This window comes from Triturus cristatus, chromosome 2_2, assembly GCF_964204655.1.
Source record: "Triturus cristatus chromosome 2_2, aTriCri1.1, whole genome shotgun sequence".
In the NCBI taxonomy this organism is placed as follows: Eukaryota; Metazoa; Chordata; class Amphibia; order Caudata; family Salamandridae; genus Triturus; species Triturus cristatus.
This window is the reverse complement of record NC_140582.1, coordinates 350,713,651-350,736,200: the sequence shown is the minus strand read 5'-3', so window position 1 is coordinate 350,736,200 and position 22,550 is coordinate 350,713,651.

Sequence of the window (22,550 nt, the reverse complement as noted above, 5' to 3'; positions counted from 1 at the left end):
CAATCACTGAAAGGTATCACCTAGGGACAACTACATGATATTGCGAACTAACAAGTGCCTTGGGGACCCCTGACTGTGTCCCATCTGCGTCTGACAACATCATCACAACTCAGAACTGACAAATCCCAATGATGAAACACCAATTAACAGTAGTGTGTCATGCACCCACACATCTAGTAGCCCATGGCAAAGTTATGGGATGAACACAGTACCATTCAGCAAGCATAAACAAAAGGAACAGATCATGGGAACACTGCCTGTGTATGAAAAGGGATGTGGACACACACACACATGCTCACATAACACACACCATGGTCCCAGGCTGTGTCACGGAACAACACACTTACTGAAGGGGACCCAACTCCTGTGGAAGCCCAGCTGTGCCAAACATATTCACAGCATGTCTCACTCACGTCAGCAGAACACTTGGTCAGTGAGCCATCAGTTACCACACAATGAAGGCTCTGGTCACAATAGCCTGGGTACGCGAGTCTCCCCTAAGTCATACGCACATACTCAACACATATGTACAGCAAGTTGCACAGAGGACCCAGTTGCTCCTATACCAATGATGCCCACACCTGTAGGTGCAGTGGTGATGCACATAAAGTCAGGGATATAGACAAATTGGACAATGGGAAGCACATCATATGTGCATGGGTGCAAGCCACAGATGTGACCATGCAAATGAAATACTCACAGAGATGTCCACAAATTGTTAATCATGACACACCCAGTTAGCTGCAAAGGATGACATGGATACCGACCAGAATAGGATACATATCACATGGAGTACCTCACATCAACACCTCAGTATTCAACATTGGAAACCAAGCATTAGAGGTGCAAGGGCATGCTAAACATCATCAACCTAATGTACAGCTAAATCAAGTTCACAAGGATTAAGAAAAAAGCTTTATTCAGCATATGAAAATTTAAACGTCCATTCGAACAAAAGGCCAATGGCCAGTCCATTATCAAATGACAAGGAGTGAACTTGAGTGACAACTGTCACACGTTGCTTGCCTGCACTGGTAAGGACAGGGGACATCCCTTCGGAGGGGCATAAATGGGGGCAGGCCAGGCACCGCAGGGACAGGATCAGGGCGCAGCAGAAGTAGGCAGTGAAGGGGTGGTGGATGCAGGAGAGTCACTTGCAACTGCAGTGGAGCTGACTGAAGTGGTGGGTGCAGTCACAACTGTGGGGCACAAGTCAGATGGGGTGGGTGCCGGCACAACTTCAGTGGGCAGGTCAGATGGAGTGGAATGGGTCCCCACTGCAGTGCCCAAGTCAGACTGGGAGGTCGTGCACTCCACTGCAGGGCCTAACTCCATGTGACCGGAATGGGGTGCAGGTGAGGTCGGCAGGACAGAGGGGGAGGACACGGTCCCATCATCAGTGGCACTAACCGTCTGACCGGGTGTGGAGGAGCAAGTGGTAGGGGGAGGGCCTCAGCATTTTGGGGATGGTGTATCTGTGGGTGGGGGAACCCGGGGCAGGGTGTGGTGGGGGAACTTCTGGAGTGGTGGCCTGGGGGATGGAGGACGGAGACTTCGCCTTGGAGCTGCATGGCAGTGGTGGGGTCTTGCTCTTCTTGCTCCGGGGGGACTTGCGGATGGGGGCCTCAGTCTGACTGCGCTTGGGGGAGGGTGTCCGGGTATGAGGGGCAATCCCCTCTGTGTGTGGGGACTTCCTCTTCCCCTTGTAATCTGGATCTGCTGGGTTGGTGGGGAAGAGGCCAAGGTCACAGAGGAAGAGCTTCTGTGGAGATGGGGTTGCAGGTGAGGCAAGAGAAGGGGGCAGGGAGGGAGAGATTTCAGAGGACTGCGGAGTGGTTGTGGATGACTGTGTGTGTGTCTGCAAACCATCCCCTGTGAGTGTGGTATCAATCCCCTGCGCTTGCTTGTGTGCACGTCTAGCCCTTGGTTTGGGTGTTTGTGTGCTGCCCGTGTCGGTGGCTTTGTGAGAATGTGCAGGTGTGTGTGTGCTTGGGACAGGTAGGCTGCTAGGAACCGTGGGTGGTGCAGGGGTTGGAGAGGTGTGGGACTGTTGGAGGAGGGACACTGCTGCCGTCAGGGAGGAGGCCACGGACTGGTTGGTCCTCTGTAGGGCAGACATGCCCGATGAAATGCCCTCCATGAACGACACCAGTTGCGTCAACAGACTGGTGTGTGCATGGAGGACACTCAGCATCGATGTCTGCCCTACATGGATCTGTCTAAGTAAGTCCACAGACTCCTCACTCAAGGCAGTAGGGGACACAGGGGCAGGGGGTGCAGTGCCTGGCACAAAGGAGACATGCTCCCGAACACGGGAGCCTCCACGGACCTCTGGGATGGGAGCCAATGCGAGGGTGGTGATGGTGGTGGTGGGGGCGGTGGTGGAGACAGCCTCACTAGCTGGGGTTTGGTGACTGCTGACACCCGCCTCCACAAGGGAGTCATCCTCAGAGCTGCTGTGGCCCTAAGCTGGGGTGAATGGTGCTGACGACTCCTCGGTGTGGCTCCACTCGCCCTCCGTGCTACTTGGTCCCCCCGACTCCTCTCCTTCTGTCCCTGTCAGGATCTGTGGCTCCTCCTGGTCCGTGGAGCTGTCCCCTCTAGTGGCCGTGGATGTATCTGGATAGGAATAGGAAGAAAGAGAACAACATCAGTCACCTGCACTGACTGCACACACCACAGTGAGTACATCACATCACAGGGCAAGCCCTGGCATCATCAGCTGAACACTGCTCAAAGTGCCGACACTGTTTAGAATAAGCCAATTGTCATTCTCAACATCAACCATGGCACACATATCCCTCCTTGACTTGCACCCATATGTCTGTTGCATGTTGGATGCTAATACCCCAATGTCCCGACATGCACCACCCACACATTAGTTGGACATGCAAGTGAACATGTAGGAGTATTTCACTATACACACAGCACATCTCTTGCCACTGACTCAGGTGACCGGATGAAGGGCTGGGCAGAGACTCATTTCACATGCTTGTGATGCATGCCAGCAACACACACCGTGATGTTCTCGTATCCTGATAGTCAATTTTCTTTACCTGCCCTAAAAATTATAGTGATGGCCATGGTGCTTTCGCGCCTCGACTATGGGAACATCATCTATAATGGCGCTCCAGCCTACGCCATTCGCCGTTTGCAGCTAGTGCAGAATCAGGCTGCCCGCCTGATCCACGGCCTGCCTAAATACCATAGAGTTACTCCCCTACTGCAGGCCTTGCACTGGCTGCCGGTGAAAGAGCGTGCTCTGTTCAAGCTTGGCTGCACCACTTTCCAGGCCATAACAGGCACTGCCCCGGAATTTATCTGTTCTGCCATCACCCCCTACATACCTGGACGAGAGCTTAGGTCTACTCATCAGGCTTTGTTAACCATCCCCCGCTTCAGCAAGAAAAAGACTGGCGGTACGAAATTCGCAGTACTTGCTCCTGCATTTTGGAACTCCCTCCCCCCGGAACTCCGTATGTCATCTTCCTACATTGAGTTCCGGAAGGGTCTTAAAACCTTTCTCTTTTCCCGTGCTTACAATGCTTAAATTCCCCTTTGCTCCTGCTTGCTTCTCGCAATCCAACAGCGCCAAGAAACCGCTTGGTAAAAGTGCGCTATAGAAGTGTTTTTAAATTCAAATTCAAATTCAATGCCACAATGGGGTGCATGGTGCACACTTGAACACAATGCAGGATCACTCATAGAAAGTTAAATGCCATGGCACTGGCATGCCTGGAAAGTCAGTCAACACTGTCTCCTGTCACAGGGGCAGGGAATCCAGACAACAACAGTTTGCACTGTGTCACAATCATAGCTCAGGGGTAAAACAAACTCTGCAGATGACAAGTGCACTTGCACTTACAACATATCCAGGACCCAGAAGACCCCACATCATGCAAATCAGACATATGAGTCTCTGCGAACACAACTCCCTGTACATTAGCACATCACAGTCTGCCGTGCATGTAACCCAGCTGCCTGAAGTACACAGTTGCATACACCATTGTGCGCTGTCAGATGATCACACACCTATATGTCACACAGGTCTTGTCTCTCACAGTCAAATCTCAGATGTCCTGCTGACCCTCAAAATCATGGACACCCCAGTTGTACGTAACAGGAAGCCACACCATAATGACACAGAGGCAGACACCTGAAGGCACATGTCACTAAGCACAACCTGTAAGTTGATACACAGGAGTGGGATTACAGAGTGTTTTTTAAATGCCCTTGAGGAGGCATGACTGCTCAGGTCTACGTGAAACAGTGTTTGGCCCTGGACAGTAGTCAGGTGGCTAAGAAAGTGGGACATACTTTATATACATACTCCTGAGGCCCACAAATTGGAGTTCCCTGCTGCATGGGTTTGTTTGAAATACCCCAGCCACATGTGGCGAGTCAGACCAGCAATTGGAACACATATCAAGGGCACACACAGATCACATGTCAGATTCCAGGCATTGGGTAAAACAATTGACCCACCCATGAAACACACAACAGAGTCACGGGAACAGATGCTGTCCCGAAGCTGAAGCATAGCTGACTGCAGGGACACAGTGCCCTAGTGACACAAGCAACAGACTGTAGGGGCCACACCTGTGGAACAAATGAGGAGGGTGCATGACACAATTGAGGGACCTGAGTATTGGACTACAAGACCTATGTAATGTGGAAGTGTGACCAGGCCAAAAGACTGCAATTAGCATGTCAGACATAGTACACAGATTAGGCATGGATTTACCCCCTCCTTGCTGCTGTCTGGCCTTCAGCTGCCTATCCAGGTCTGGGAAGACCACCGCCAGGATCCGGAGCATGTGGGGGGTCAGGGTCCGGTGTCCGCCCCTCCTGCGAGGAGGTGACAGCTTCAGCTGGACTCTTGCAATCCTCCGGGTCCTGCCCCGAAGGTCCTGCCACCTCTTCTGGCAGTTGCAGATCCGGCGCTTGTAGACCCCCACCGAACGAACTGCACGGGCGATGGTCAGCCAGATCTCCTGCTTCTGGTGGGCATCAACCTGTGAGGATGACAAACTTAAAAGTACATTAACACACATGCCCCATATTTGTGCTGCACACATTTGGATATACATGTCATCATCACAAAGGAAAATGAGTTACACAGGTAGTGCAACCATGGAAAAGGACAAATAACCTGCATGCCTGACATGTTAACAATGCCTGGGAAGTTTAAGCTTGCACAAATGCACTTTAGCAGCAGAACACCTGTTCATTACATGTACCTACACACTTTGGGGGGATGAAAGTACTCAGTAAGAATGCTTGCCACTGGTGTACACACTGCTAGTACTGCTAGTCAGACAACATGCATAATTAGGAAGGCAGTGGACTGCACACTCACCTGCTCCCCTGGTTTCCCATAAAGCTTGCTGTACTGTGCCTCAGTGAAGGCTGGGACCCTCTCCAGAGTATGTGCCATAGCAGGAGCCAGAGGATGCAGAGACAGCAGCAGTGGTGGCAGGGATGTGGTCCAGTAGCATGTAGTGCAGGCAAGTGAGCTTCCTGGGGCCATCCAGCCTTATATCTGTGCTGCAGAGGCAGTCTCTGTGCCATGTGTCCCCAGTGATAGGTCCAACACGGTTGCATTCTATGAATCTGGCCAATCCATGGAAATGTACGACTCGTACACGTCTTCCGCATCGTTCAAATCTTCACCTTCATAAAACCCTAGGAATTGCAACATTGTTGTAGGCATCCAACTGAATTTCCAGCGCACAACTCGTACAAGTTTTGAATCCGCATCCGTCTCCATGACAGGCCAGAGCCAATGGGTGCGCCCGGCTCGGTCAACTGACTGTACAATGCGTATTTTGAAAATACACATGCACCCGTCTCCAACGATTCAATAGCCAAGGCGTACGCCTGTCTCGGACCATGCTTGCCCGACGCGCATGCATGATAGTCACCCAAGTCGGACCTCATTGCAGTCAATGGCAAAGCGTACGCACGGCTCGGTCATGAACCTTGGCAATGCGTGCGCATTGTCACCCGCGTCGGACCTCATTGCAGTCAATGGCAAAGCGTACGCACGGCTCGGTCATGAACGGTGCAATGCGTACGCATTGTCACCCGCGTCGGACCTCATTGCAGTCAATGGCAAAGTGGACGCACGGCTCGGTCATGAACCGTGCAATGCGTACGCATTGTCACCCGCGTCGGACCTCATTGCAGTCAATGGCAAAGCGCACGCACAGCTCGGTCATGAACCGTGCAATGCGTACGCATTGGCACACGCGTCGGACCTCATTGGTGTGACTTTTTGACGGATTCAACACACAATTACTTGCCAGGGACACATGTCCACACCTACCACACTACAGCATTGGCCACACAGTGTCCCATGGCATGTAAGGCTGCATTCCCTGTGTGTTGGGGGGACAACATTTGGTTTGTTGTGTGTCACTTTTGTTCAGCCACTCCCAGGCTGTGCACGTGTTCATGGGGGCAGAATCCTTTGTGTGTTGTGCACATTACCACTGTGATGTGCAAATGTACAGTAATGGGCATGAGTCACGGACACAGTTGGAGGTTGGATATGTTTAGGACATGTCACATACACCCTGAGTCCGGGAGGTGATGGCATGTATGTCACAGTGAGACCTGTAGCCACAATTCTGATGTGCCCCCACAGTCTGTGTGCATGTTGTGTCTCAGATGTGGGTGATAAAATGTGCCCAATGGGAGACAGTCTCCACATCCATGTGGTATATGCAGCAACATTGATGGTGTGTGTGTGTCTAAGAGATGTACATGTAGGGCCTGCAGGGACAACAGTGGCCACTACCTGTGGGACTCACACTTGCCTTGTGTTGTGTGCGTGATACGCCATGTCCATGCCAGTGTCGATGTGGCAATACAGGGACCCTGGGTATCTGCATGGCAAAGATCTGTGATGCCTGGGAGACATCAGGCCTTACTTGTCACTGTGGTGTGTGTATGTAACGTCACAGCAGTACATAGGTCGGGTGACACAGCCCAATTATTGGCCATTGCACTACATGGGACTTATGTGGACATGGACATGTGGAATTGAGATGTGAGGTGATGGTCATGTAGGTGACATATGTATCCATGCCCAACAGCACAAACCTCAGTACATTGTGTAATGTCATGATGTATCATGTGATATTGAGCCTGGTCATGGCCACATGAGTGGATGAACTGACAATCTTCCTTTGTTCATCTGCAGGGCACCAGCTGTCCATCGACCGTTCCCAGACCTTGAAACCATGCAGGAACGCGACTGCATCTGACAGTACCGCTTCACCAGGCCACTGATTGAGGAGTTGGCGGAGCAGTTGGCGCCACATCTGCTACCTGGCTGGACATACCCTACAGCACTGACCCCAGAGGTGAAGGTGATGGCAGCCCTGTACTTCTTTGCTACTGGTACCTTTCAGTACACTGTGGCTACTGCTGGTGGTATGTTGCAAACTATGTTTAGTCGTGTGCTACGCAATGTCTTGGAGGGGATGTTGAATTTCCTTGACCTGTACATCAAGTTCCCTAGCCCAGCTGAACTCCCTGAAATAAAGGATGCCTTTTATACACTGGGGAGGATGCCGAACATCATCGGATCTATTGATGGTACACATGTGGCCCTGATACCACCACAGGCACATGAGCAGGCATACCGGAACAGGAAACATTTCCACTCCATCAATGCTCTGGTGGTATGTCTTGCAGACATGTGTATCACACATGTGTGTGCACGGTTCTCTGGTTCTCTCACGATGCCTACATAATGAGGAGTAGTCGCATTGCAACGCTGATGTCACAGATGCCAGATCAGCGTGTCTGGCTTGTCGGTGTGTACTGACTGTTTATCATTGTGTGTATTTGGCAATGTTGTATTCCGCACTCCTACAAAACTCAGCTACTTGATCATTTTTTTGTGTGTAGGTGACTCCGGATACCCCAACATGCCATGGTTGCTGACACCCCTCAGGAACCCTGTGACACCAGCCGAGATGCACTACAATGAGGCACATTGCAGCAGGAGGGTGATTGAGCGGACATTTGGCCTCCTGAAAAGCCGCTTTCACTGCCTGGACAAGACCCGAGGGGCCCTCCCATATGAGCCTGCAAAGGTGTGCAAAATGATCCTTGTATGCTGCATGCTACACAACATGGCAGTGCGGAAGAAGGTGCCTTTCATCCAGGATGACGATGACCAACCTCCGCCACCTGTGGAGGATCCCGACCTGGGCCACGATGCCAGTGATGCTGAGGATGAGGGTGACGTCCGCTCACAGCTCATCAACAACTTCCTCACCTGAATGTGAGTTTACAGGGTTGTTATGTCAATGTATGGAGTTAGCCTGGAATGTGTTGTGGCTGCTCTTTTGCTGTCTGAGTGTGTCTGTGTGCCACTTGACTGGATGCGTGCAGTGATGTGTCCATTCAGGTGGTGTGTACTCCACAATAGGGTAGTACTGCTAACTTGTTTCTGTGTAGGTTTCTTGTGACATGTTTTGTGCATGTGTATTGCATTTCTCTCCTGTTCTGCTGTGCTTTTCACTGTGTCTTGTGTCTGTCCTTCCCAGGGTAATTTGCCTGTTGTTTTGTCAACACTGACCCCCAACACCCAGAATCCGACACCAGTGTGGGAGTAGTCAATTGCCATCAAGTGATGTGCCACACACCACTGGACTACAATTCTCAGACACTCTGTGACAGTGTGTCCATCGTAACGTACAATTGCCTTGCAACTATTTTAGAATAAACATGTTGCTGATGTGTAATGAACCTGTGCTATGCTTTGTTAAGTGCGTTGTCTTTCTTCCCACATCTGAGTGACATTTGCTTACCTCACCTGTGGACTTGTTACCACTGACCGTGGATATGTGTTGTGTCTGTGCATACCTATGTGTTTCATGTCAACATCATTGTGTGGGATGAGTAACATGGCCATGGTGAGTATGTGTTGTGTTGCCATAGTGGTGTGTCTCCCTCACATGTGTCACATCACCATGACTCACCTAACGTTGGTCACATTGTTGCAGTATTTGGCATGCACTGTGTTGTTTAGCAGATCGACATCTCCATGACACATGACAAGTTGGTATCACAACAGAGGCAAGTATGGTGTACTGGTGAGTTTATTTTTGAACATGTGTGAGGAAAGTGCACAGGATGGTGGGTGCTGTACATTGGGTTTGGAATCCAAAGTTCACATTAGAGTTGGAAGTGCTGGTAGATTAAATGTCCAGAGTAAAGTCCATAGTCATCTGCTACATTGGACCAACATGAACCCTCCATGTCCTGTGGGCGAGTTGTGTGCGATTGAACAAGGTGAACGGGTTGCGCACAAAGAACATTGTCCAGAACAGGTTTAGAGGCCCTGGGGGATGTGCTGGGACATCTGCCTCTCACATGTCCTTCTTCGGGTGACCCCTCTTCTTCTTGGGGGGGGATCCTCAGGTGCAGGCCTCTGCGGTGCAGGGGACTCTACGCCAGAGTCCTCCTCCCTCCCTGTGGCACTGGCAGATGGTATTGCAACAGATGTTGTGGCCACACAGGGCGGTGTGGACATGTTTGTGGTGATCTGGCGGAGACATTGGAGTATGTCCCGATGCACCGCAGTAAGGGCATCCCACTTTGCCTCCATGCGGGCATGGTGGGCAGCCTGCTCCTGTTGTCTGTCCTTGAGGATCCCCACTACCTGGCCAAATCATCCGGTGCTATCCTGGTGCGCATCTATGATGCATGCCAGTTGGGGGTCATCATGCAGCCCAGACCCCTCTGCAAGACACGTCCTCTGCCTCCCACCCCTTCCGGCACCCCTTTCCACATGAGCAGGACCAGCGGCGGGACGCACAGGTGACACTGGGACCCCTTGGGTGGTGTTGCTGGTGGTGTTTGCTGTAGCTTCCGGGGGGTCCTGTGTCCCTGTGCTGTGGGTTTTCAGTGGCCTTGGTCTGTCCATGTTGGCGGGGGTGCCCTGTCGGTTTCCAGATGCTGGAGGCATGGGTACAGGGGGTGCAGATGTTGATGCTGCTGGTGCTGCATGATGACTCACACCGGAGGGGCCAGGTTGGTCGTCATCATCCGAAGAGGACAGAGACAGAGTCAAACCAGAGAGCTCAGTGTCCACCAGAGTCTGGGACTGGGAATCCTCTTCATTTGGTGCTGGGTCCCCAGCACCACCTGTGTTTGGAAGAGACACACAATGTAAGTTATGTTTGTACAGGCATCAATGGTTCACAAACATGACATATTCTACTGTACGAACGGATGCCTGCCTGTACACTGCTTTTTTCCGGCTTGTCACGGAGAGAGTTTGATATTGTTGTTGCACATTGCCCAGCCATGAAGAAACATTTCAATGTGCAAGTCGAAGTGTGTGCATGCCCAGCTCATGGATAGATTTGTCTGTACATGACCGTTGCTACTCAAGGGCCATCACGTTTCTGACACAGGTGTGTCATCCCTGTACACATGTGAGCTTTAACAAGGACATACGTGCTATTCCACTGGGGATATGTTGTACTATTGCGGCACGTGTGGTAGCAGAGTTTGCTAGTGTTTGTGTGCCACATTGGTGTATTGGCACGACATGGTCACAGTCCGGTATGCCTGTGATCTCTTTGGAGGAAGTGTTTTCTTCGTTAATTAGTCTGGTGCTGAGTTTTGTACGTGCATATGTGATTTGACTTGTCAATGTTCCACATGTTGACATGGATTGGGCAAGGTAGTGCTCTGGCTTTTCAATGTTCATGACAGTGAGGGCCGGTGGTGTGTGTGTTGCAGTTTGGCTGCTGTGAGTAGCATGTCTCCTCCAATGCTGTCCATGTTTGACCTTGTGTCTACAGTGTCTATGTCAGTGAGTAGTGTGTTGTGTGAAGGATGCCTGTTTCAGCACGATGTAGGGGTGGAATGCAGCTCACAACAGCACCGAGTGTGAATGTGACCATGCTATGGTGTCGGCTATATTGGTGTGTTCATTCCATTCACTGTCAGATGTCCCCTGTCAATGATGTATATGTGAATTCCTGTGTGTTTTGTACAATGTACCATATATATGGCTCTCCACATTTGTCATCTGCAAGACACACCTCCCCTGCCCGGCCAGGGGGCACCCCTGGACACTGCATCCCCAGACAATGATTTAGAACATATGGTTGCAATGGCTGTGTGTGCGACCGGGTTTTGTTTGGTCAGTGCATATGTGTGATTGTCAGCCACATCATTTCTCACGCCCAGTGTCAGACATCTTGACAGTCCCTTCCCACTCCCTGTGGGGCGAGCATTTGTCAGTGTGAGCTTGCTGGGCCATGTGGGTGGATGTGGATTGTCTGTGACTGCAACTCCCATCATGCTCTTGGCTACACCCCCCTTCCCAGCATGCCCATACTTCTTCCCTCTTGACTCTGCTTCCCTGTGAGTGGGTGTGACAGCAATGGCAAGATGGCTGACTGTGAAGTCCTGGTGTTTGCTGTTGCCCAGTTCCCAGCAGGGCCTTGTGCTCCCCTCAACAGGGCCCAGTGTCAGACATCTTGTCAGTCCCTTCTCACTCCCTGTGAGGCGAGCATGGTTCAGTGTGAGCTTTCTGGGCCATGTGGGTGGGTGTGGATTGTCTGTGACTGCAACTCCCATCATACTCTTGGCTACACCCCCTTCCCAGCATGCCCATACTTCCTCCCTCTTGACTCTGCTTCCCTGTGAGGGCGTGTGACAGCAATGGCAAGATGGCTGACTGTGAAGTCCTGGTGTTTGTTTGGCTACAAGTCCAAAGAGAGCCCTTGTGCTTCACACAGCAGCACCCAGTACGGGGTATCTTTAGATGATATTTCACTGAGGTGTGGGTCAATGCATTCTACCCGGTGAGTTGTGTGGAGTTTGTGTTGAGGGGGGGGGGGTGTCTCCACATGCTGGTAAGTATGGTCAGAGCTGTCAGTCCTCCTTCCCACCCGGCCAGACATCCTACCATGAAACGTGTTTCCATTGGAGGGCGAGCAACTTGTCTTTCAGGATGTCAGGCAGTGGTGTCCTGCTTCTGATTTGCACACAACCCCTACCAGGGCCTTGTGCTCCCCACAGCAGGAGCCAGTGTCAGCCATCTTGTCAGTCATTTTCCACTCCCTGTGATGTGGGCATGGTTCAGAGAGGTCTTGATGGGCCAATCAGGAGGGGGAGTATTATCTGTGACTACAAACCCTATCATGCCTTTGGATACACTCACTTCACCTGCATCCCCACTATTCCTTCCTGTCAGTCAGCTGCACTGTGAGGTAGTGTGTTTGTGGTGGCAAACTGTCTGGCAGTGTTTATTTGGCTTTGTGCCACTGCCTTGCTCTATTTGTTTGTATGTTGGTACATGTCATGACACAGTTCCAAGTCACTATGAGATGGCAGCTATTGTGTTTGTCTGACTAGCAAGCACATCTTAGGATGATTATCTATTGGTTACTGTGGCTATGCTTGCGGTGCATGGTTTCACTGTCCCCTTGCCACACATTATTGGCTATGTTGTTTGTGTACTCACCAGGCTCTGGTATGTCTGTTAGACCATGGATGCTCTCTGGTGGTAGGATGTCCCGCACCTTCTCCTCCCAGGTTCTGAAGTAGACTGGTTTGGCAGGAGGGCCATCGCCGGTGCACTGACTCAGGGTGTGATCTTTTTCAATGAGTTTCTTGACCCTCCTGCGCACGTCATACCATCTGTTCTGGATATCGTCCTTTGTGCGCCTTGCTGGTGCTTGTGCGTTCACCGAGTCCACAATCCTTGCCCACGTCTTGGTTTTCTGTGACATGGGGGTCCTTTGGACCAATGTACCAAACAAATGTGGCTCTTCTCTGATAATCTCATCTAGCAGCACTTCTAACTCACTATCTGTGAACTTTGGATTCTTCTTTGGGGGCATGGTGATGGGTGGTGGTGGTGAGTGATGTGTGTGTGAGGGTGCAAGTGAGGGTGGGTTAGTGTTGGTTTTTCTAGCTGTATGTGTGTGTGCTTTTGGTGAGGTGCTGAGGGTGTGAGAGTTGTGTGATAGGTATGTTATAAGTGTGTTTGTGGTTGCTGTGTGATGGTTTTTGCTGCTGGCTGTGTCTCCTATTTGCAAGGGATCATGGTAGTGATTGGGGTCCTTTATATAGTTGGAGTTGTGGGTGTGTCTTTGTCCCAGGTTTTTTTTTTGATATTTATTGGCTTTGTCATTGCTTGTTTGGTCCTTTTTTTGTCTTTTTTCCTTTGGGTTTTCTAGGCATGAAGGAGACGTTCTTCTGACGGAAACGTACGCTGATGTTGGCTCGTGCGGGCTTCTCCACCTCGTTCACCTCGCCTCGACCGACGCGTATGAAACGCAGAAGATAGTCACTTCTGCGTTTCATACGCGTCGGTCGCGGAGATCTCTATTACTTGTGGGCCCGGTTTTCTGTGCGTGTTGGTCGTGCGGCTTGGTCTCCGTGCGAGTCGGTCTGGTTTTACACGCATTGCATCGTACTGCGCCGGTCGGACATCGCGGGTACGTGTCTGTCGGGTTCATTCCGGGAACGTGTCGGTTGGTGAAACTCGCGTCAGTTTTCTAGCCGGATCACTATTTTCCCTACGGCTCGGTCGTATGGCTTGTATTCCGCACATATTGGTTGTAATTCAGACGCGTTGCATCGTACTGCACGGCTCTTATGGCGCTGGTCCGTGTCAGTCGGTATCCGGTCCGGGTCCGTGTCGGTCGCTACGATTTGCGGCAGGAATCAGAATCGGCCCCAAAATGTCTAAATACACTAAACACTATCTAACTATGTTCAAAGTATATTTAAAACGTATTTTAAATGAAGAAATCAAACCTTACTTTTAGCGACGTGAACCAGCTCCCAACCGCGAGCTTCTCTCCAACCAACTGACCCAAAACAACAGCGAGCTGTTACAAAATAGAAGATCCAAACAAATATAGCAAGTTTAAACATGGACTATTTAAATTGCAATTGTATTTAACTAAAATACTACAAATATCAAGCAATTTATTAAAAAACAGTACATTATTTCCAAACTTTGTAAAGTTATAATAATAAATATTATAACATATATACTATTTATTATTATAATTCCATAAAATAATAAATAGAAAAATGCAACGGTAGCGAAAAATAAATCCTCCATCGAGAAAACGACCATCCAAAAACCATAAAAACCCCAAAAATGTATTAAAAATAAGAAACGCTCCAGGAAACCCGAAAAATTAAAGAGGTGTAAAAAATATAGTAGTTAGTAAAACTAACATACAGTTCTTTAAAAAAAAAAAAAGACTTCTTCTGGCACCGGTAACTTCTTGAAATAAAAACCTAAAAAATAAAAGCACATACATTCCCACCCACATAAAACAACACATAAACACTTAATAACAATACTACTGACTTTAAATTTAAAAAAAACAACACATTATACACAGTATTTGTAACTCTCTAAACAGGCCTCAATGACGTAAAAATGAGATAAACAAACAATACGTAACTATAACATATAACAGTTCCTAATATCACTAATAAATGTCTAAATACACTAAACACTATCTAACTATGTTCAAAAAAGATTTAAAACGTATTTAAAAGGAAGAAATCAAACCTTACCTTTAGCGACGTGAACCAGCTCCCAACCGCGAGCTTCTCTCCAACCAAATGACCCAAAACAACAGCGCGCGGTTAGAAAATTCAAGACCCAAACAAATATAGCAAGTTTAAACATAGACAATTTAAAACATTTAATTTTGTAAAAATGTTATTTTAAATCTTCAAATTGCAAATGTATGTAACTAAAATACTACAAATATCATGCAATTTATTAAAAAACATTACATTATTTCCAAACTTTGTAAATTTATAATAATAAATATTATAACATATATACTATTTATTATTATAATTCCATAAAATAATAAATATCAAAAAATAAAGTACAAAAAAGTGTTCTTATTTTTTGTGTGTATTATAAAAATAAACATTGGGTAAAAAATTGTATTAATTGAAAAAGATATGTAATAAGTATTAATATTAATATTTTAAATATTAATATTATTAATGCAAAAGTGTTATATGTTTGTTACAAAATATAAATATGATTACATTTATATTATATAAAAACTGTTTACACTTTGTTTTGTATAAATATATCCAACACATCTATTATTGTATAAAATATGATTTGGAATTAACTATTATGATGTTTTGTAAATAATAATTCTGTATTAGAAAATATACAAACTATTGTAAATGTACATTACCTAATTTCAGAAATATATGCACAAATATGTTTCTAATTATTTTAATGTATCACATTATTTTACTGCATTATCCTACCCAACTTACCCCAAAAAATGTGTTATTACTTCTACAATAAAAAAACAACTGTGATACTTTTCTAATTATTTTTGTATTTCTTATATTGTTTGTTTTTTACATATACAAACTACACTTTATTCCTAATAAATATTATAAAAAATAAATATTTGCAATTTATTGTCTACCATTTCACATTTTTCAAATACATTTTTTTATTTTATTTTATATTTATAAATTAAACTGTATTGATAAACATATTATGATTTTTACTTAAACTTTATTTATGTCCTATACTACACCTAATTAATTAATTATTCCCACTCCAAGCTAAAATAAATATAGATAGGTGCTGGACACTAAACCTAATCAAGTTACTATTCCCACTCCAGTGTAAAATAATTTGAGGTAGGTAATGGACACTAAACCTAATCAATTTACTATTCCAACTCCAGTCTAAAATAATTTGGGGTAGGTGCTGGACACTAAACCTAATCAAAGTACTATTCCAACTCCAGTCTAAAATAAATTGGGGTAGGTGCTGGACACTAAACCTAATCAAATTACTATTCCCACTCAAGTCTAAAATAAATTGCAGTAGGTGCTGGACACTAAACCTAATCAATGTACTATTCCAACTCCAATCTAAAATAAATTGGGGTTGGTGCTGGACACTAAACCAGATCTAAGGTTTTGCAGAATCGACTTGCCCTTGATTTCTTATTGGCAACAGAGGGTGGAGTCTTTGGTATGTTGAAAAAAATCCAACACTGCTCCACCTATATCCCTGACAAAAGTAAAGGTACTGAGGGATATATTAAGAATATTATGAAATTACATTAAGATTTGACTCAACTGGAGGTTGACGGTGTCTGGGTGAGACTTGGTAAGAGTTTCTGCTCTGTAGGTAAATGGTTTTCTACCTTTGGAAATAGCTTATTTGGGAAAATAATAATGCCAATCATTTCAGTAGCCATAGTAGCCTTAGTAATAATAACAATATATAAATGCTGCAAGTGTAGATGTGGAAGAAAAGAAGCGACAGAATCAAAGAACAAACGAAGAGCAAGAAAGAGGAAAAGAGAAGAGATAGAACTAGAAGATATGAAAGGAGACTACTATGATGTGATGAAAGATTTAGAGTATAATAAAAAGAGAGAAGAACACTGAATTTTAGATAGATAAAGACGGCACTTGGTATGGTGGGTATTTTATGATGGTTCCAGGAAGCCATCAGAGGGAGGAATGATGGAGCCTTGTTTTCCCAAAATGAAACCTGCTGGGATTAACACCTATGTAATATATACTAACAGTGTGCGGTGAAACTAACATACAAATCACATGAACACGAGGGAAACCACTTTTGTGCATGTGAGCAATAGTTTTGAAGTAATGCATGAAAGAACTAAGTCGCTTTTACATTTGCGTTCCGAAAATAACAAGAAATAATGCATGACTAGGCCGCATTTTACATTTTTTGCATCTTGCTTTAACAATAATAAATAATGCCGCTTTTGCCTTAAGCTTCTGCTTGGAAAACATTAAGGTGCTGATTCCGATCCGGGTCGGAAAGCACTCCAACCGAGCCGGATCCGGAGTGTTTTCCGACCGAGCCGGAGTCCATTAGTCCGACCGAGCGAGTACGATGCGGCCGTATGCTGCCAAACTCGGTTCGGTCAGACTCCCATAGAAGTCAATGGGAGCCGGTCGTACGATGCGTACATGGGCTCCCATTGACTGAATGGGTACGTCTCACGCAAAGGCGTCCCCTACAGTGGGTACGCATTGGTGCCATCCGCACCGTAAATGCCTGTGTTGGGGTTACCCTTGGGTCTCCCCCTGTGTCCGAGTCGTAGGGCTGCGGCTGACAGGGGGTCCGGCGATGACCCCCAAAGGCAACGACCTGGACGTTTTGAGAGCCGGACACTCCGGCTCGCACAGGCTGTCCGACGCGTGCATCGTACTGGCTCAGTCGTAAAGCGCATCCATTGCACGCCACGGTCAGCTTCCGACCGAGACGTACGGAGCGGTTCGGACCCGGAAACGACTCGTTCGGTGAATTTCACGTGGCTCGCATCGTACTTGCCCGCTCGTACAGCTGTACGAGTCGGGCGGAAAACACGCGTTTGGCTTGTAGTTGTTCCGGCCGGATCGCGTTCGGTGCCCTCCCGACCCGGATCGTAATCGGCCTCTAACAGGGAATAGTGCAATGGTGGGTGGTAAACAGTGAAAAGTGCATTATCATGTAATTAATGAATGCTTATGTTTTATTTGCCATAGTGAGCCGAAATGGGCCTCCATTATTCTTAAATTGGCCTGATAGATGAGGGGCTGGAAAGTGAGCTTGAACATTTCGACAAAAAGACAGACAGAGGCGCTGAGTGCTGCAGAGGAAAAATAAAAGTTCAAGGTTGTTCCGCTCGAAGTACATTGTTTGCCTGCCAAAACATGTGACTGGCCGTGGGACTCAAGACTTCTTCCGCAGACAAAGCTGAGAACTATATGAGAAAATTAATGAGATAGATACATGTATTAATTGTATGAACTAGTCAAAGCTTAGGTCATGAGAAGGGAAGTGGAACAATAGTCTATAGTAATTTAGAATGAAATCATGATGGTGTGACAGACCACCTCCCGAATCCACCAATGAGCTGTAGAATTTCATAAATTGTTTCAACTGATGTGGGACGGACATGTAGGTTTTAGGGTATAACTGGGGTGCCTTTGGGGGTGTGGTGAAGGTCATCATCGGGGAGAGATGCGAGCGTGGGGAGGCAGTAGGAGAGAGGGGTGATGCGTCGCTGTCCATCGGTTTGCAGAGAGGCCTAGCTGTTCCTGCCCCTGTCCCGCTCCTGGGTTCTTAAGTCTTTGTTTCCTGACTCTATTTCAGGGGACCCCCACCATCTCCTTGGCCAGGGGAGTGGTATTTCACAGATCCTTTGGATTTATTTGTATTATCTTCCTACTTGTACTTTGCATAATTATTTGCAAATGTATTTTTGTCTCTGAAACTTATGTCTCAACTTCTATCCACTCTATTATCTGTATAGTGTTTCGCATTATTTGGCTGAAACTTAAGTCTCTTAATGTAGCCACTCCTTTATGTGCATATCGTACATTGATGATGAGTATGACACTGTTTGTATTTGCTGATTGTTTTCTCTCATTTTTGTGAATTTCTTTGTTTGCATTTGTAACCCGTAAGCAATGAGCATTTACTATTTACAAGAATTTGAGATAAACTATATTAACCTTTCTGAGAGTCTGTAATTATTTAGCTAACTAGATAGTTAGTTAGTTAGTACTATCATTACCATCAACTTCTCAACTAATTGGTTCATCGAAGAGAGGAAGAGAGTTGAAACAAAGGTTTAGTTATGTATTTAGAGATGATAAACATGAACCTGTGAAGGACGCTAATTTGATTGTCATTAAAACTTGACCTCCAGCGTATCAGGGATCTGGGTGAATGTGTATGGGCCATTTGTATGTTATCGAGTATTGATCCCTGATTAGGTGTTGAGCTGGATCACCGGACAAGGACAAAGTCACAAATTCAGGCTGACCATGATGGAGTGTGGGCTAGATACTGGATCAGGTTCCTCCTGTTAGAAGTTTTACCTCCTTACAGTGATGGGAAGATATTGAGGTTGCGGTATGACTCAGCAGGACTCTGCATCATCCTGCATCACACTTCGCCATGCAGAGTTGGTTACTGGGAGACTTTCAGCCTGAAGCTGCATTGTTTTGTGGGGCTCTGCATCATGCTGCATCAGATCTGGCAGGACCGTCTATGCGAAGGCCTGTGTCAGTCTGCATCGGATCCGGTGAAGCTGCTGATTAGGAGCTACACAGAGCTGTCATTCAAGGCTCTGTGTTGCTTGGCTCTTCATCTGGTGAAGTGCCAATTGGAGCTTCATGGATCTGCAATGTGAGGCCCTTCAAAGCTCTGCGCCACTCTGCATCGGACCTGGTGATATTTTCAGTTAGCAGGGAGAAGCACACTCTCATTCCAGCATGGGTCCAGGACCTTTAGGACAGCACTTGGGGGTGCCTACTCAATCCCACTGTGGCCAGTAGAGCAGATCAGGTCAGGTCCAGATGGGTCAAGTCACCTGGAACGCAGGGAAGGCTTCTGAAAGCTTATTGTGTAACTGTAGTTCAAACCTGAGCTCAGCCAACTTACCTTTGAAGTTGCTTCTGTGATCCTGGTTTCAACACAAGCAGGTCCAGTCTTCCTTCTTCAGACAGCAGGGCAGTCCTTCTACTGAATCTTCTCAGGTCCAATAGTGTTCTGTTGAGGGGTGCAGGGCTTCCACTTTTATGCCCAGTGCCAGCTTTTTTGGTGGGGGACACTTCATTTGCCTAACCATAAACTAGTTGTGATCAGTTTCTCCCTCTCTCCTGAGTTTGGCTCCAGTTTGTCTAGTGGTACAAGGGGCAGGCAGGCCCATGTGTGAGCTGCATTTACCAGTAACAGGGTAGGCATCATCTGAAGTCAGGAGCGGCTGAGTATAGCCCTCAGGCTAGCCTTTGAAGCTCTGGAAGGGACTGGGTAGAACCCTTCAGGCCCTCCTGCTAGGAAGAGGAATATCCTTGCTATATCCATCTTCTTTGTCCACTGTCTGGAAGGAATACACATCAACCACAAGTCACCCATTAAAGGTCATGTGACAGTGTAACATTTAGATTAGGCTAGAAAATGCCTAATTTCTAAAAGTGGCATTTTCAAAATAGTAAGTTAAAGTCGAGTCCGACTTGAATTTTAAAGATGATTTTAAATTACAGTATTTTTCTAGCTGTTCCTAACCTGAAGCTATCATTTATTATATATAATAAGGTAACGTAGTGTCAGTATATTTGAGGCTAGTCTTTCCACAGTGCAAAACGACTTTAAGATTTTTTCACGACCAGGATTTGTAAAACTTAAGTATACATGTCAGTAGCGGCTCCTCATGGGAGTGCTGCGGGCGGTGGGGCGGGGGAGGGGTAAGGTGGGGGTAGTAAACTCCGGCTTAAGGCCGAATGGAGTTCAGTTAATAAATAAATAAATAAAACGAATTTCATTGCGCGTGCTGCATTGCATCGCTGCATTGCAGCGTGCGCAATGAAATTCCTTTCATTTATTTATTTATTAACGGAACTCCGTTCGGCCTTAAGCCGGAGTTTACTACCCCCCACCCTGCCCCTCCCCCGCCTCACCGGCCCGCAGAACTCCCGTGAGGAGCCGCTACTGATACATGTCCTACCATTTAATACCATTCACGCTACACTATGAACTGTTAGGATCTTCCTTAGAGGGGAACTTATAAGTATTAGAAAAGAAGGAAGGTTTTGGCCAGGCAAAAGGTTTATTTTGCCAGGTAGAAATGGTAGTTTTAAAACTGCACACACAGATTGCAAGGGCAGGCCTGTAGAGATATTTTGCAGGGGTACTTTAGTGGGTGGCACAGTGAGTGCAATGACCCACTTGTAGCATTAAAGTTACAGGCCCTGGGTGTAGGAAAGTAGGATCTGCTTCTTATGGTTACCCCCACTTTTTTTGCTTGATGGCTCACTGTTTTTGACTAGTCCGATTGGGATCCTGCTAATCAGGAACTTTGGGGCTCATTATGATCACGGGCGGATCGCCACCGCCAGGTCGGTGGTGGTCACCACCATGGAAAGGCATGAGGGAAATCACTGCGGGGGCCCATTGCGGCCCTCCGGGGGGTTGGGGGTGTGGGTGGCTGCACTGGGTACCCCCATCATTGCCATGCACAAGGTGGCAGGCACCGCGCGGTGCCTGTCACGTTGTGCATGGCAATGCACAACATGGGCATGAACATTGCGGTGGGTGCTGCTTACAGCACTGCCCGCCGCAATGTTAATGTTGAGGATGCGCCCGCCAGTGTGGCGGGTGCATCTTAATTTGCATGGTGGGACCGCCGCACCTTCGGCGGTCGGACCCATGCTCTGTTGTGGTGGCGGGCGGACAAAGGACGCCCACCATAGTAATAGGCCCCTCAGTCTATCTGTTTTCTACCTTAAATTGGTATAAATGTACTTTGGTACTCTCCAGATTGGATATTGGGGTACCCTTATCAGTCCCTAGTATATGGTACCCATGTACCCAGGGCATAGGTACCCAGACGCCTCCCATGGGTTGAAGCATGTATTATGCCACCCATTAGAGGCCATGCAAAATGGAACTCTAGGTCTGCTACTGCAGCCTTCGAAAGATGGTGCTTGCACCACTTACTTTAGATATAGGTTCACTATATCTATTGGTCACTACACTTAAAACTTATAAGTCACCCCAATAGCAGGTCTTAACAATCCTGATGGCATGGTGCTGGGTTTTATGTAAGAGGGTGCCCCTGCATGAGCAGAGCCTTTCTGCAGCCTTCGGAGACCATTCTCCTGGGTTGTCTGTGACTCTGCCGGACATATATGTAGAGGTGCATTATAATCTCGCGGTAAATGCTATCTTGAAAACGGCTGCATAGAAACATATTGTGTTTGGTATCAAACACCTTGGAATCATACCACCGATTCCACCCTTCGGAAGCGAGCTTCTTGGGGTCACTGGTCTAACCGGTGCCAGCCTTCTCGACCCGGACAGCACAAAATGGATGCTGCCGACCAGATACACATTTATGCCCTCCTGCTGCTGAGCCACGCTCGAGCAGAGGAAGGCAGCATAATAGGCATTCTGTCACAGGGAGGTGTGACCACCTCCCAGACAGGGTTTAGTGTATTGGGGCTGAGTGGGTGCACTCTGAGAGTGCCTGAAAGTCTGCACCTGGGGCACATTTGGTGCCCCTGTGCATAGTCCAGTTCAAACCAGTTCTGGGAGCTATTGGCTCCTGCTCTAGCACGAAACTTGACAAAGGACATGGGTGTAACCACCCCTCTGTCCTGACCCTCCCCTAGGAGGGTTCTTCGAATCTGTCCAACCCTCTCCCGTGGGTACAAAAGGGCTAACCTGGCTGTCAGACATATGTGGACAAGATTCTACAAGAAGAAACCACTGACCTTCGACCGGCTGGACACTCTGGACTTCGCTGGACCTCGACTGGGCTCGACTTCTTCCCCCTTTTTGTCCGAAGCTTAGTTTGTACCTTTGCTCCATACAGGGTCCGTGCAGGATCTGTGGTGCACTTAAGACAACTGAAGAATCTCCCTTGGAGTGATGGAGTCACTCCAGTGCAGTCGCAGGCACCTAACTGCAACTGACCAGTCAATTGCTCCTGAGCTCCTGCAGACTCCGCAGATTT